The sequence below is a fragment of the Nyctibius grandis genome, chromosome 8 (genome assembly GCF_013368605.1).
Source record: "Nyctibius grandis isolate bNycGra1 chromosome 8, bNycGra1.pri, whole genome shotgun sequence".
NCBI lineage: Eukaryota > Metazoa > Chordata > Aves > Nyctibiiformes > Nyctibiidae > Nyctibius > Nyctibius grandis.
In genome coordinates this window covers 17,578,635-17,595,394 of record NC_090665.1, presented here as the reverse complement: position 1 = coordinate 17,595,394, position 16,760 = coordinate 17,578,635, and the positions used below count along the sequence as shown (strand labels likewise).

Genomic DNA, 16,760 nt, shown 5'->3' with positions numbered 1-16,760 from the left:
ACACCATATGACATCGTGCTCAGCACATACAGCCTGAGGAAGAAGGAAGGGGGGGACGTTGGGAGTGATGGCATTTGTCTTCCCAAGTAACTGTTACGTGTGACAGAGCCCTGCTTTCCTGAAGATGGCTGAACACCTGCCTGTCCATGGGAAGCAGTGAATGAATTCCTTGTTTTGCTTTGTTTGCACGCGCGGCTTTTGCTTTACCTGTTAAACTGTGTTTATCTCAACCCACGAGTTTTCTCACTTTTACCCTTCCGATTCTCTCCCCCATCCCACCGTGGGGAGTGGGCAAGCAGCTGAGCGGTGCTTGGTTGCCAGCTGGGGTTAAACCATGACACCAGCCATGATGAGCGTAAAGCAAGCTCAAAGTCTGAGATCATGAGTTTGAAGGAGCACAACTGATTGCCAACCACAGCGCTGGGATTGCTGGTCCCATTAACTAATTGCTGTTCTACTACAACTGTAGTTCTATTAGCTTGACTTGCTTTTATATATAGGCTCTAGGTCTGCTAACTTGTTGCAGAGGTTGTATTTCTGGAGGAGAAAGTATGCAGAAAAGAGAGCGTGCTGGAGACCTGCTGAGTGCAGGTCATGGCGATTCCCCGCCTGTGATCGGCCCCTTTTCAAGCACAGGGAAATACTGTCTCTGAGGTCATCTGCTACCTTGTGCGTGCAGGTGATGGGAGAGGACAGCAGAGGTGGAAAACTAGCCTAAATGTATTTTTAGCCTGAAGTTGTACTACTTTGCTGGTGGGCCAATTCTGGATCAAACCAGAGATAACAGTTGCAAAATATCAGATTGAAGAAGATCCTATCCTAGCATTTAACTTCTCCCTTCCTGTGTGCTGAAAGAGCTCCATTTCCATAGATGATTTGTTTACAGTGGTTCTCAAATAAAGACTAGTGCTTCCATTAGACACTCAATAGATGAAAACACTCCATTTAGCCCCTCTGAGTACAGAGCTTGGACCTCCAAAATCGTTCTTCTCCTCTGCTAGCATCTCTATCAACTTCAGTGGGACTACTGACAGAGGGAGCACAATTTGACCAAAATGAGGAAAACTATGACAACGATCTACTTTTTTTCATGTTGTAACAACCACATATACAGTCTTAAACAAGGAAAAGACCACTCTGCCTTACAAAGGCAATTCAATACTTGTATGAGCAGCAAGTTGGAGTTGTTGGGAGCCAAAAACACTAGAGCACAATTGGCAGCAAACAGATAATTAGTTGCCAGAGAAGTGCAGGATGGACTGGGGGTGGACACAGAAATAGCCTTTTGCTTTGGACTGCACAGCTAGCACAGACAACACTGCGCTCCCTGCACACAGGTCATATGATGGCTGCCATAAGAAAATCAAGTCTCTGCCAGGAGACGTCACGCAGTGAGCCCCCAAATAAGCAAGTTATTTAAACACATGCCTAACTTTCACTATGTGAGCAGTCCCAGTAAAGCACACGTGGGTAGTCAATGGGATTATTCATGTGCTTTAAGCCAAGAACAGGATAAAGCACTTCGCTGAACCCATTCCTTAGTTTCCACTCCAAACTGGCATCTCCTGCAGAAACTGTTGGCAAATGCTGACCTATAACAGTAGCCAATGTATTTTTTGAGAAGAGGCATTAGCTCTCCACTGCTGTGAACCCAGAATATTTCTTTAAAGTGCTTTAAGTTCACAAAGTTCTTGAAAAGCGTGACTTTGGTAATTCAGTGAATAAAGGTTCAGGGAACATTATACCATTCACATTTCTTGTGCCAGAACCATTAAGTTAATTTGGTAATCATCAAAAGAAGATACTCTTAACTGGTATGACTTTAACAACAGCTCAAAACTGCACATCATTCATCCTTTATCCATTTAGATGGTGCTGCTGATATAGACTTTACATTTGAAAGAAAGGCAAGGAGCAACATAACAGTAAGAAACTGGCAGCAAGTTTTAAAATTCCTCGAGCAAACAAAATACCTTAATTGCCAAAAGAAAAGATCAGAGCTGTAATTAGCATTGTATTTTCCTTTTTGCTGAACATGAAATCATTCAAAGTAAAATTTAAGTAAAGCCCCTAAGAACATTGGAAAATTATCTTCATACAAAACCATAGGTTTGCTTATTCAAGGATTCAAGCTCTATCATTTTCTTTTGCACAGTTCACGAGTCTTAATGGCATTTTTTCCCCTTATAGTAGAAAACTGAAGGGTATATAACTGGTAGCCCAAACCTATAGCACGCCAAGACTGTCACTACAGAGGTATAATATATACTTGCCTCCTTGATGACCTTCAAAGTGCTCCCTATTTCAATGAAAACCCTGTCATCAATAACCCTCTTAGTTACAGATTAATTGAACATAAGAATCAAGAACTTCTAAATTGCTTTCAACATATACTTTCTTATCAGCTCAACAGTCACACATTACCTCTAGAATAACTATTTCACAACATTCAATTTGCAAATTTTAGGTGCTATGTATCTAGCCCAAGCACAATTTCTGTTGCTGTTAAAACTAAAAATTAACAGCATTTTGGTTTTGGTTTAGTTTGACAGCAAAAATACAGTCACTTCCACAACTCAGGCCAAATGTCTTGGAGAAAACAACTGTGACTCTATACAATTAAACATGCCTTGGAGGAGAAAAGTATGCACTGACAATTTGTAATAATAATGCTTAACACTTCTGTACAGCTCTTCAACTTCAGGTCCTAACTAAACAGTCACTGTTGTTCACAATATTGAGTACTCAGCAGCCAAGCCTGGGCTTTGTGGATCTTTTCACTTTCATGATAGAAGTAAGACAAAGACCCAAATTCAATAAATCTACAAAAGGGTTATATATTGGATGTGAATATAAAAATAAACATCAAGACAGACGGGACTGTAACTCAATGGAATCTGTAATCCATCAATAGGGGATGAGCAAAATGAACACAGTTTACAGGCTAATCGGGTTGCAACATGGAGAACATAAGTAAAAGTCTTCAGCACCTCAGCCCTCAGCCCCCATTATCTCTTAACACCAGCATTACAACCAACATATGACTGCATAAACTGGCATCACGTTTCCAGATGACCTGTATTTGGCCAAATTTTGCCAAAGGCGCACATTAAGTGCAAACCCCAAAATGATAGGATGTTAACTTGTGAAAAGGAGTTATTCTGAAAGTTCAAAGCCTCTGAAAGAGGGGTTTGACAGAATGAGAAGAAATCCTCTGTGCAATTCATCCTTCCACAGCACCTACAAAGAAATTACCAGACGAAATCCACATTAGAGCATCAGCAAAAGATCAGTCCCTGGGAAATTCTGCTACAGTTTGCTACTTCAGTTTAAGTACTTCCTCTACCTTTGAAATCCATTTAGTTCTGGAATGAAACCAAAACTTTCCAACAGCATCCCATAGCAAGACACAGCAGCCTAGGAGGGGAAAGACACAACCAACTGCAATGAACTGCAAGAGTATTTTCAGAAGTCCAAATGTCCCTCTTCGCCTGTTCCCAGTGGAATTTGACTACCAACGTACCCAGTCTGTAGATACAAGACTCCACTCTCTTACTCATGGTCAGAGGAGATGACAACACAGTAGTCCTTTAGCAATATGGTTACATCACCAGTGAAGTGATCACAGCTGCACCCTGAGGACCACCCCACCCCAAGCCTCTAACTTTTCGGCAAGAAAAGAATTCTGATACTGTTCATATGAAAACTGATCTATTTCAAGGCTTTGTTTTGTCAACAGCAAATGCTATCCAGTACAGATAAATGTCACCTCTGATCCATTTCTTGTTAAACAAATATTGCTAATACAGTTTAAATACTTTCCCCTCCCCCATATTAAACTTTACTATGCTGTATTTATTTATCCTTTACTAGCAGTTCATATAAACTTTGTATCAACACTACAATAAAACTCTCTACAGAGGGGATGGAAGCACTTATCAAAGTCACAAATCATCCCATCAGCAGCTTGGTCTGTAACGCAAAACTGAGTGGCACGCACAAATCCAAGATCATGTCACGACTCTCTATACTCAAGCAGATCCGGCCCGAGTAATCTTGAAATCGATCCAACTCCAGAAATCTGGTTATTAGAAGCCTATATCATCTAGCATGTCGAGAGCTATATTTTGACAGCCCATCGAAACAAATCCATTCAATCTCTTTCAGGTAACAGATGCTACTTAGGTGAAAAAGCAGATAACTATGTCTGAACGTACATCTCTCAATTGCAAAGAAACAGCAATAGGCATGAGGGGACGACAGACTTGCCTGCGGGCACCCTATGACACATTTTGGAAGTAGAGGAGCTTGGGCAGGCCCACAGCACTACTCAGCATGCCCACACTGAGGGCATGGCACCCCCAAGGCACCTTGGGGCAAAGCATCTGGGAAACATCATGCCCCCGAAAAAACAAAACAGAAAAAAAAAAGAGCGCGTGCCCTTCACCACACCTCCACGTGCCCAATGCCACTGTGCATGGTTGCACATTAGAAACTGAATCAGTGCCTGTCACCATTTCCCCTCTTCATGTCGCCCTGCTCCTATCACCACCCCGCCAGATAGCACAGAGGAAAGACTGGGTAGTGGGGAGCATTTTGGCACAGAAAAGAGTAATCTGCATTTACCAGGGTAAGCTCAAATCTGTATGACCGGACACTGAGCAGAAGACAGCACCAAAGCAAGCAAGGCGTGAGGCTGGGGAAAGGAAAGCACCAGGAGAGGCAGCACCTGGCTTGCTGCAAGCAGTGCTCCCTGCTGCCAGGCACAGAAACCCTCCTGGACTTCACCTGCCATTTCTGAACATAACAAGGGAGTCAAGGATAAAGCTCTGATGGAAAAACCTATATACAGAAAAAAATAGATGAAGGGAATGGGGACACAGGACTGCAGATAGAAAAGCAGGAGAAGGATGCAGGGAACTTTTTTAGGACAGCAAGCCCAGCTGCAGCGTAAAGTACAGAGGAAACCAAAATCAGTCAAGCATCAAAAAGCCTTTCAGCCAAGATGCTCCTGGATCTTTGCATGCAAGCATCGAGAGTTAGTCCATCTCACTCTAATACCAGTTTCCTGGGGAATATTCTTCTTCCTGTGGTAATAAGACACATCTCTTAAAAACGCACAACTATCAAGATTTCATAAATAAAACTTGCACTGCCTATCAATAGCCATGATCACACAAGCTGCTTGTGTGATGATGCTCACATTGCCTTGTTTTCTTACAAGTTTAAAGAATTTCTGTTTCCTCACAATTTAATTCATGTGAAACGTTTTGTTCTCAGACCTTGTGTACTTTGAGTTTGCTCTGGCTGGATGCCTCCGCTCTGTTGCCAAGCTTATGCGATCCCAATCAGCAGGATCGCTGCCCAAACAAAACACAATCCCAGATACCAACACCCTCCAAACTGCAGGGAACTTCAGAGCCAGATGAGAATTTCATGACTGATCCTCTAACATCTCTCTACACTCGGCCAAACTAAACCCCCCGACCTAAGCAAATCTGAATATACAGGATATTCAGAGACTGAGCTCCCAGTTTAGCCTAATTGCTCAAAACCTGAAGTCCCACTATAGAGATTCACACCAGAGTAGGAAGGAGTCAATATTTCAGGATGCTCATAATCACAAAAATAAAATAAGACCTCCCTCAAATATCAGTGGAGGAGGTAAAAGAAGCCACAGTACTACAATAAAAAGTTCTTTGATCAGTCTCTATATTACAGTACCTAATTTCCCAGTCCATTATTTCAGTGGAAATCAGCATGTGGATGGAAGACAAGCATCTAAATATGTCTGTTTGGATTTGGGCTTTCACAGTTTATTATTTACTGATGACTGTTAAGCATATTTTGAAATGAGTTGTAGTTTCCAATGCCTGGTGTTCATGGTATATATTTTATACCAGAATAACATTTTTTGGCATCAAGAGAAATAAAGCTTAATGACTTTCACCAATGTATCAACTGAGCTGCTCTCATAAATAACTGCTTCCCAAACTTTTGGCCCCAGAAATCACTGTTAACTCTCAAATTTTAATAACTTTGTCATGACTGAACTAGCTCTCATGTCACCCAAACCCAATTAACAGACAGCTGTGTTGTGTATTTTATTAAATGCAATCATTGTAAATAACATATACACTTGCAGTAACAACTCTGCCTTTTTCTTCCATCCCATCCCTGATGATGTTTGCCTTCAAACTATGTTCAGAAGTCCAGCAAACAAAACCAGCCTGGGAAGCACAGCTCCTATACACAGCACTGAAGAAAAATAGTCATCCCCATTATCTGCTGTTCATCTTCTGATCACCAGAGCAGCAGTATCTCCCCAAAAGCACCATGCCTGTGTTGAAGCCTGGAATTTTAAACTAGATTACAATTTCAAAAGTACCAGTATGCCAGAATTTCTCTGTGCAAGCAGAGGTATTTGTCAGCACCAGCGTTTTTCAGGCTAAATGGCAGTCAAAATACAAGCCCAAGACAAGACAAATAGTTAAAAAAAAAAAAAAAAAAAGGAAGAGTGGAAATAAATTAAGAAATAAGAGCTGACAAGAAGAGAAAGAACAAAATAGGACATGCAGCAGCATAGATATGTCAAGTTCATTCACTTTGATTTTGAGCTGACCCTTTAGCTGCTTTCCAACATATTTTTCCCCTAACATGAGTTTCCAGTAGACATATTATTTGGTATAGTTGGCCCAATATTAAAACAATGGAATGCTGCAGCATGAAGGCGGCTGTTGCTTTTTCAATTTGCTCTTGGAGGCTCTCCAATAATTTCTGTGTCAGAGGATGCTTTAAAAAGTTCTTTCTCCTCATTCTGTGCCTGGCAGAGCAAGCCCCATCTCATACAATACCTGCCAGCCAGCCACTGCATTCCTCAACACAGCCCTTTCAAAACCCGCATTTCACTCTCTCACTCTTCTCCTTCATTTTTTGCAATAAATCAATAACTTGTTAAGCAGTTATATAGTTCAGTGACCTCTCTCCTGCCTTTCTAAGGCTTGTTCTCTGAGACAGGGATATGGACTGGACGACATAGGTACCTGCTACAAACAGAATTTGCCCCGATTATTTGCTAGAAGTAACGTTGTGCCTAATACTATGCAGAAACAAAGGGTACAAATTATTGCCAAAAAAGCTTATATATTGCTTAAATATAAACCAAATGACCTTTTGGTCTAATTAATTCTTGTATTTACAGCTACGAGATAATGAAAATCCATTCCTTCCTCTAAAGCCATCCATTTTATCACTGACGCTAACTTACAGCACTGCCTTTTCCAGGTCTGAAACCCCCGTAGGATTTAAGCCTGGCATTCCTGAGGGTCTCTGAGAGGGGGGTCCTCCTACTCCCCATGGACACAAGCCATCTCCAAGTGAACAGACCTGCTTCTTCAGCAAGTCAGGCTTTTTGGAAAGCCTCCATCAAGTCTTATAGAGGGCAAAGAAAGGAGCCTAGTGGCTTTAGCCTCCCCTCTCTCCGCACATGCCCATGAGCACCATCAGTGCATGCTCCAAATCATCCCCAAAGGAACCATGTCCGGCCAGCACTACCATCCCATCACATGCACCTTCCCAAGGTGACTTCCTCAGCCACAACTACACTCACATGCATTTCATCTCCTGCAATATTACTCCTTTCATGCCTCCATCAGCAAATTATTCATCCTGGGGAACTCTGACAAGATTTATGGCTATACAAACCTTTGAGCAGATGATGCAGAATATAGACAAAACGTGGGTCCCACTGCAGTACAAACGCATAACCCCTGTCCCCAGGGGGACTTCACACAGTAGGTCTCCCCACTCCTTAAAGCCATGAGTAAGAGCAGCACACCAGAGAGCCTATATCAGGAACAAGGGAATCTACAGAAAGTGATCAAAAACACCCCTCTACAAAGTGTCTAATTAATTCAGCAAAGCTTTAGAGTTGGATAATTGACAGGATTTGCACCAAGAAACCTTCACAAAAGAAAATCAAACCAACTCATTTACATTCCTGTTTCTCCTGCAATTACCCTACTGGTTAAGCTGAGCCAAAACAGTCAGATGCAAAACTACTCTGCTTTTCCAGTGCAGAATGAGTCAAATAAAGCGGCTGAGAACAGCACTCCCTTTTGCTGGAACTGATCTACAGCACCCACGGACAGGACAGTCCTCTCATATCCACATCCTTAAGATATAAAGGTTAAATCTGTATGGTGTTTTCAAGGCTTTTCAAAAGTAATTCATCTTTTTTGATGTTTCCATTTTTCTGATTTTCAAAGGACAAGTCCTTAGTGCTTGATGAGAATATTAAGCTTCCAAATTCTCACAATTCAAGCACCCAAACACGGAGATACCCAGAAACTCCAGCTTCTCTGTAAAACTTGTTTCTTCTTCTTTACTTGTCAGCAAAGTTCAGATAATTTTGCAGAAGCTTAACTCATCCCTTGGCTAAATATTAAGCTTCAAAATACTAGTGATTATACACATACATACATATCTATGGTTCTTAGAACAAAGTGAGAAAAACAAAAAACAAATGAACAACAAAAAAAAAAAAAAGACCAAAAAAACCACATAAAAAAGCAAATCCCTCCAGAAAAGAAATAAAATATGCACCATGAGATTCAACCAGACACCCTTATTCCCCCCAAGGCATGGTTAATATCCTATCTGCCAGTACAGATGGGACCAATTAAAAAGCGCTAACTCCTCACACAGGCACTGCAGCATCACTCTGGAGGAATCCACAACTGATTAAACAAACTCAAGTAATTCCATCCTGGAAACACGTGCTCATTCATAACCAAATCCCAATCTTCAGAAATCCCATATGCCATGAAAAAAACATCCCTGCTTCCACAGAAATCTGTGGCAAAACAAATTTGAAGTTCAACAGGAACAGAACTAATCCCCATCTTTACTGCTGCTTTCCACGTGCTACTACATTCACCAACATGAAGAATTACTACTTTTTAGAGAAGTAACTACATTGCTAATTCAGTCTTATAATTCAACATCGCCAATTAAATGAAGAGCATTGAAATACTAAATTGTTTAACTAAAGAAAACAGAAGAGCTCCAAACTATCCAAATATTCCCTTCCAGCAAGACCGGCAGAATTGGAAGGCTTCAGGCCTGTACAAGGATCATCATTCAACCTCTTTCCGTTGTGAAGGCTACTTCCTTTTTCCAGTCATTATACTCTCACTTTTGTCCAATCTGGTCCAGACTTTGTTCAACACAGCAATGACTTGCAAGTTTTCCACACAGAAAACAGCTGCAGAATAAACAATCCCACAGAGCAACAAAGAGGAACATCCTCATTCTCAGTACAGCCCCAATTTTCTTCCCCCCTCCACTGACTGCTGACTGCCTTAAACACAATCCATTCTCAGCCACTTTACAACTTAAATACTTTTGCATTAAAGAAAGAAAGCCAATCAATTTTGAATCTGCAAGTTTTGGCTCAACTTCAAAGTTGCAGAAGGAACAGGAATGTAAATGAGAGGTTTTGTTGGGGTGTTTATTAAGTGTTTTTTGGTGCAAACCCTGTCAATTATTGCAAACAATATTTTAACATGTTTCACGCTTAGGGGAAATAAAATAATATAGAACATCAACATCTAGGGAAAAGGGCCTGGGCTGTTAAAGCCCTGAGCTTCTCTAGATGCAGATCTAATATATATTCCTGTAATACAGGAATGGAATACACAATGGAAGTATGCTGAATACCCGTGACATTTATGGTCTCCAGTGTACCTGCGTCGGGCAGGTAGTTAAGCAGTTGTGAAAGAACTAACAAAATTAAAATAAATGAACTGCCTGCCCAGCATTTCCCCACTGTCTTCTTCCTTTGCCCCATCCAATTTAACTTAGAAGTATTACTGATGTAGTTATTCCAGCATCCCTCAAAGCACATAGGGCTGTAATTCTACAGGAGATGTTAACAAGGTGGCTTTTATCAAACTTGATGCATCTGAAATCTAAATTATTTACCCCAAAAGAGAAGAGAGTGAAAGAATTTAGGGGCCTCTGATAAAATATTAAAGTATTGAATCTTGTGAATACCAATTAGTCATTCTTCTGAGGGGAAAAAAGTTTCAAGACAAATATTTCTTTTAATCAAAAAAGGCATGTATTTGGCTGGAAAGAAACCACACAACTGTGATGCAAAATGTTTGAGCAGCTTTACGAATTCAGCCCTCTATAATTATAACAAGACTACTAAAGAATCCACTTTCACAACCACCACTGCCACAAATAAATAATTGTCAAAATAAATCCAGTAGATTACCACGCAAAAATGTGTCTTCTACAGTTTAATTTTGCAATAATGCTTTTTATAGCATGTCTCTCTGCCCAGATTTGCAGCTTTTGTTATTTGCATTGATCACTATAAACACAAGGGTTATCAATTTATAATTTTTTTTAATACTTGAAAAATTCTTCATGCTGCAGCCCTACTGATGGCTTCTCAACCGTTCTTATCTAAGCTATTTGCATATATAATAGCCATACAGTTCTTTCAAAAAAATCTCCAAGCCAAACCAAGTGATGTCAATGACAGTAATCTGGCCAAAAGAAAAAAAGAGTGGGGATAAAAAAAAAAGCCCAATTCTGAACATTTACTGATACGGCAGTAACCAGGTAGAGTGAAAATATGAGGCAGATGGATGCATGAACATAAGGATTCAATACGTATCTCCAGTGCCGCTTCTGTATGGGTCAGCCCCAATTCTGCAATAGAAGAAGAATCCACAGAAGACTTTTCAAGGGACTATCAAGATTCCTGACCTCTTCCACACACTTCCAGGAAAAGTAACTGTCTGGTTCATATAGTTTTTATTGCAGTTTCTTACCTTTGGAAAGGAAGGATCATTTGGAAAGCAAAACACCAATCCATGAGCTAGCATCATCAAGGCCAACTACTCTGATGGAGCACCATCACCAGAAGGGAACCACAATGGAGACCCTCTATCAGTGAAGCTATATGGCTTACAGGGAACAACGCAACGGCTATGCAAGACTTCTGCCTCATCACCACTCACTTCATCAGAGTTTTCATTACAGCTGCTGAGATCCTCAAGACTGCCCACTGCAAAGCTTCTCTGCCTATGTGCTAGTCAAGAACATTCAGCAAAAAACGTTCCACGTAGGCACAGAATAAGGCTTTGCCTCTAGGTCTCCACTTGGGAAGTCAGAGGGCAGTCAGAGTTGAATGCTCAAAATGGACATTTCTCCTCCTGAGGGTTGATTCTGAGCTAGATGACAGAGGGCTGTTTTCTTGCTTTCCAAGTGTTACCATTATTTAAAGGAAAGTCTGTAAAAATGTTTGTACTGTTGGTAAGTTATTTGGGAGACCACTGCAACTAAAATATTTTGGGTCGGGTTTTTTTAAAAAAAAAAAAAAAAAAAGTATGTCATTTCAGTCCAGAAGCAAAGCTTGAAACAGATAACCTCAAAAGGAAAGTCTGTGCAAGCTGTTAACTGAAGTCACAGATTTTGAGAAGGAACTTTAATTCCACACGTCGATTAGCCACTGCTAGTTCCCTTCTGATATACCAACCTTTAATCCAACTACACTATTTTCAGTCTTAGATGGCTTTAGGATCAGAAGGTATCCTTGTCTGATTTTTATTCAATTTTGGATCCCAGGTTCTCTGCCTGGAACAGATTTTCAGATGACATTAGAAAAGCCCCTGAAATAACATCAGTCAAGTTTTGCATGCACAGCTATTTGCAAAAGCCAATTCTACAGTTTTACAAGACAATCGGCTAGATAAACATCTGTCTGCTCCATTCTGAGCAGCTGATGAGCGTAGGAGACCTTTGATCATTCAATAAAGCCTGTTCCCTCCTGGGTGCAATCCAGCAACCACCATAATTGAAGTGTTCCAAGTTTTGCCTTTTCCCGTCTTTAAGCGCTGGTTGGGTATCACCTGCAGCTCAGTGTCATCTACACCACAACGAGCACAACAGAGAAAAATCAGAGGTTGAAGAGCTATAGCATCTCCTTGCAGAAAGAGGAACATAAACTACCAACATTTTCTGTTGTTCAAGCCAGGCAAATGTATGCAGTAGTTATCCATAAAGGACAAAAACGGGTTTTGACCACGGCACAATGAAAAAAAAATAAACAAGTGCATCTGCATAAAGATCTATTCTGGAAAAGAACTGATTTGTAGAAATAAAGATTAGAAATCATTTGAAAACCATGATATTCCATGCATTGCTCCAACACTAGGATAAAGATTAAAAGGGAACCAGCTTCATCCAGCACATGAAACAGGGCTGTGGCTATAGTCTATTTTCCCTGTAGCATCTGTAGAAAAGTGATTAGTTCCAACTCCTGCCCTACAACATGAACATTTCCACTTTCATGTTTTATCACCATTATAGTCAGAAATTAACAGACTCTGCTGGCTATCACGAATATTCTCAACCTGGCAGAGTAAAGCTGTTCCCGAAGCAGAGCTGGGATTGCCTTTTCTGCTTACACAGTGAACAAGTCACAAATGCAGTTTCCTGTGAAGCTGACAATAGTTAAGAGTGTTTAATCATGTGGTATATAGCTGAGCGGGAAAAGGGTGCAAGCATCTATCTAAAGAACAAATTTTAGTTCATCAGCTCCAGTGGAGTTTCCCTCCTTGCCTTCCTTCCTGAATGTGTGCTGCTGTATTGGAGAATGGCAGTAACACGCAGCTTGTGGGCTATTTATTTGCTGAAATACCGTCTCGGACCAGACGATTCTGGGAAAGAAAGAGAAGACAATTCTGAAAACAGCATAAGCACAGTTGAAGAAATAACACATGCAGGACGCAGGTACAAATCTCAGTGGTAACTTGGCAGAGCTACAGCAACCCATGCCACCTGCCCCAGGTTGCATAAAAGACTGCTGGGGTGTTGCTGCTCCAGCAGAGGTTAGATTATAGCTAGTCTGACCACCCTCCATGGCTGCTTCATCATCAATGGTCACAGAGGGTGGCTATCTTTCCATTTATTTAGCTGTAGGTATACATACACGGCAGAAGGAACAAGCCATACAAGGCTCATTTTTCCTCAGCCCATTCAGTTTGGCAGATATTCTTCTTCGGTTCAGTGCATGAAGTGCTCTGGCTTCAGCCTCTTTTGTTTGGCACACAACCAAATGATATTTAGAGGAACACCAATTCTTCTACAAAAGTTGCATCTCAATAAACTGTGTCTTACCTCTCTTCCCTATCCACATTCAAAGGGAGACCGCACTGTATGGCTTCCAAAGCCATCCTCATTTGAACATTACCTTCCATCTGTACTTGTTTCAACTTTGAAAACTGAACTCAGTATGAAAAAAAGCATAGCAAAGAAGCAAGGTTGTCTTACCGCATTATATTCACTTAATAATCATAAGCAATTTCTCAGAGAAGTCCTCCAGGCACAGTTTTAATGTTAAAGCAATTCTTGTTTCATTTTAACCATCCACTGATGCAGAGCTGATAGCCCAGCTCATTAAAAAGTACAAGGCACTATTTCAAGAAATGCCATAATTTATCAGGCAGAGTTTAGTCATGCTCCACACAGCAGCCTGGATGCACAACACCAACTGGCTCTGACACTTCCCGAATCCAGCACTGAAGTCCCTCGGTTTTGGGCTCACCTGCCCATGGTGCATGAAGTCACACAGCAAAGCTTCCTGCTACAGCAATAAACACGTCATCTTCTACCTCCAGTTTCTCAAGAGGCTTAGCTACATTTAAAAATGCATGAATCGCACTTGAGTGACAACTCTTTCGTCATGTTAAGCATTTGCGCCTATTTAACCAGCTATAAAACTCACTACAGAGGGATGGTTGGAGAAAAGATAAACATTGCAATCATTTTTTTGAAACTTTATGATATTTACACAGCACAAAAATTCACACATTAGTTTGATTAAGGACTTGAGTCCAAAACAGTGACAGAGCTCTCACTTTCTGCTGCTGGATATCAGTTGTTGGTCAGTTCATTTGGTATCCCAGTGATTAGATCCCACACCTGGACCATGCAAATGACAACAGGCAAAGCAAGGAATCGTTACCTGTGATGACATTCAGTCTAGTCCCCAAATTATTCTTTTGGGGGACTGGGCTTCATTTCTCACAAGTACTCCCCAGCACACAGGAGATAGCTGTCTTTGGACTCACATAAGATGGGAATGAACCACCTTTCCCAGCCATCAGTAGGTATCCTTCCAAGAAAACAGGGATCAGAAGAAAGTGGCAAACCCTTCCCAAGCCGGTATTAGGAAGGTGCATATTTGGGACCGTACAACATATTGGCAGCCAAGTGATAATTCCATCAGGAAACTCCAGTGGTGGCTCTGCTGAACTAGATGCTACACCCAAGTGAGACACTGCAAATCCAGAGTACCTTCCTGATCCACACTGATTATGCAAACGCCACACTGCTCTGCTTAAGGCTTTGCATTGCTTTCTGGAAGAAGACCTTATTTTAAAAATAAAGCTCACTAGAAGGAGATTAGCTGCCCTTAAAAAATACTTAACAACCTCTTTGCTTGTTATCAAGTGGCCCATACATATGCCAGATGAGCGCTGTAGACAATGATAATGCATTAAATAAACACTTCTGCTTAAAATTCATAAGCCTGCTTATGACTAGTTTGAGACATACAAATATCTACAGTTTATTCAGTTCAAGAATCCTCTGCTCAAAATGTCCATTCAGCAGCCCTGCCAGATACTATTTCACAATACTACAGGCTCACTTATTCATAAACAAATCATTAACATTCTTGACATAAATCCATAGCATACAACAAATCCCAGCTATGATAGTGTTTTACTACATTTGCTGTGCCCACCATGAATGGGAGTTCTGTTTTCACCAAAAAAAACCACCGTCAACAAATAAAAGGCAAATTATTCTCTGCAAGAAAACCACCAGGATGAAATGCCTATGCACGGATTACAAACTAATTATCAAGTTCTTATAGTAAGAAACCTGGTGTTCAGTTAGTGAAATGGGCTGCCACAATTTACACAAGAATTTTTTTTTGCTAGAACTCCAATAATTAAGAAACTCTGATGGTTAAATATGCCATTACAGACTTTTAAAATTTCCTCAGCTACAAGGGAGACCTTTTACACATCCCCGTTTCTCCACACACAGGCACAAGAATCATCTGAAAAGACCCTTCTAAAGCGCTTCAGCATTCACTCACTGCCAGGGTTTTATTTACAGCCCTGGATCACAGGGTTTCAGCCAAGCCCCGAAATGATCAAGGCCCATTTTTACACACATACATCACTGCTTAAATAGGCTAATTAAAATGAACAGAATAGCCTAACGAATGCATCAGGACCAGGCTGCTTATTCCCTCTGAATATACTCTGCATAGATGGCAGCACAGAGCAATAGTTCAAATCAGGGTTTCCCCAAAAACCAGTGTAAAACCTCTGCAGGTGCCCAAAAAGGCTCCGGCATGCAGGCAGCATCCCCGCACCAAGGGGCATGGGGCACAGCGGGACAGGATTCCCCACCCAGGGCTGGTCCACAGCAGCGGGGACACTCCCGCAGCACCTCCTGGGACAGACCACACATCCTCACATGGCATCCAACCACCAGCAAAGCTTCAGAAATCACGGGGTTAAACCCTCTACCCTTAATTCACCAACACCTTCCTCGCCATATTTAAAGAATTAAACACCTCCCTGAATGGCCATATTTAAGTAATTAAAAATAAAAGAGAGTGGAAGATAGTTAAACTTTCTATTGATGCTCTTGGCAGATGAGAAGTACGCTCGCAAGAGGTGGGCTTCTTCCTGGGCTGATAAACATAAAGCAGGCTGCCTTCCGTGCCAGCTGCCAGCTCAGCCCAGGGAACCAAAGATGTTTGCAATTCCAGAAAAGGTACATGTGCACTGAAACACTGAATACTTTGTAAGGCCTCAGCCCTGCAAGACATCAGACCCTTACTTAGCGTGCAGTGCACAGGCCTGTGGGCACTGGTAGCTGCTCGCAGTAGGTAAAAATAAGCACAAGGCTGAAGTTTTGCAGAAATGAGACCTTTGTTAACGTAAATATGTGCACACTTCTATAGGAATTACATTACAGCATTTATTAGAGGCATGCCCCCTCTTTTTATTATTTCAATTGGCACAACTTTTCCATGTACAGCTTGCTTTAGTTCCAGTTTTGTGATAATTTCACTGCGGTACACTCATGTATGAATATATACGGCATGACCAGCTCGCAGTCTTTAGGTCTGACCTACAGGGGGATGTTCTGCAATTCAGGAGAGCAAGTTTACAGGATCTATTTATGAGTCTCACTCTATACCCAGCCTTCAAAAACATTTCAGACCTATTTTTGCCAAAGAACACAGCTACCAAAGAACCACTGAGGTTGTCTAGCCTGGCTTTTGGTACCAAGGAGGTCACCATCCCTAACAGTTCTTGCTTTCCCCCCTGATCTCCCAAAGCTGTAACATATCTGTCAGTACAGAAATCATCAGGGCTGAGAGAGTGCAAGGGATGAATAAATTTAGGAATCTTCTCATTTGCCTCCAGGTTTTCTGAGCATCTCAGAATCACAGTTTTAGATATTGTCTGCAACAGTAACAGATAAAAGCCAACTTAAAAAAAAAGCATTTCCAGCAAGGAAATCAAACAAGTTAAGCAGTCATTTGCAGTATGATACAACAGCAAAATGACACTGAAACCCTAGTGTCAGGCCACCCGAGAAGATGGCCACACTGCAGAGCCGCCCAGGAAGCACCCGGTTAGGGAATACAC

General features: G+C 41.3%; 1 protein-coding gene across 4 annotated transcripts in view; it reads right to left on the bottom strand.

Annotated features, from left to right (window-relative positions):
• PID1 (phosphotyrosine interaction domain containing 1) overlaps positions 1-16,760 on the bottom strand; it is a 92,791-nt gene that overhangs the window by 59,992 nt on the left and 16,039 nt on the right. The window lies entirely within an intron of this gene.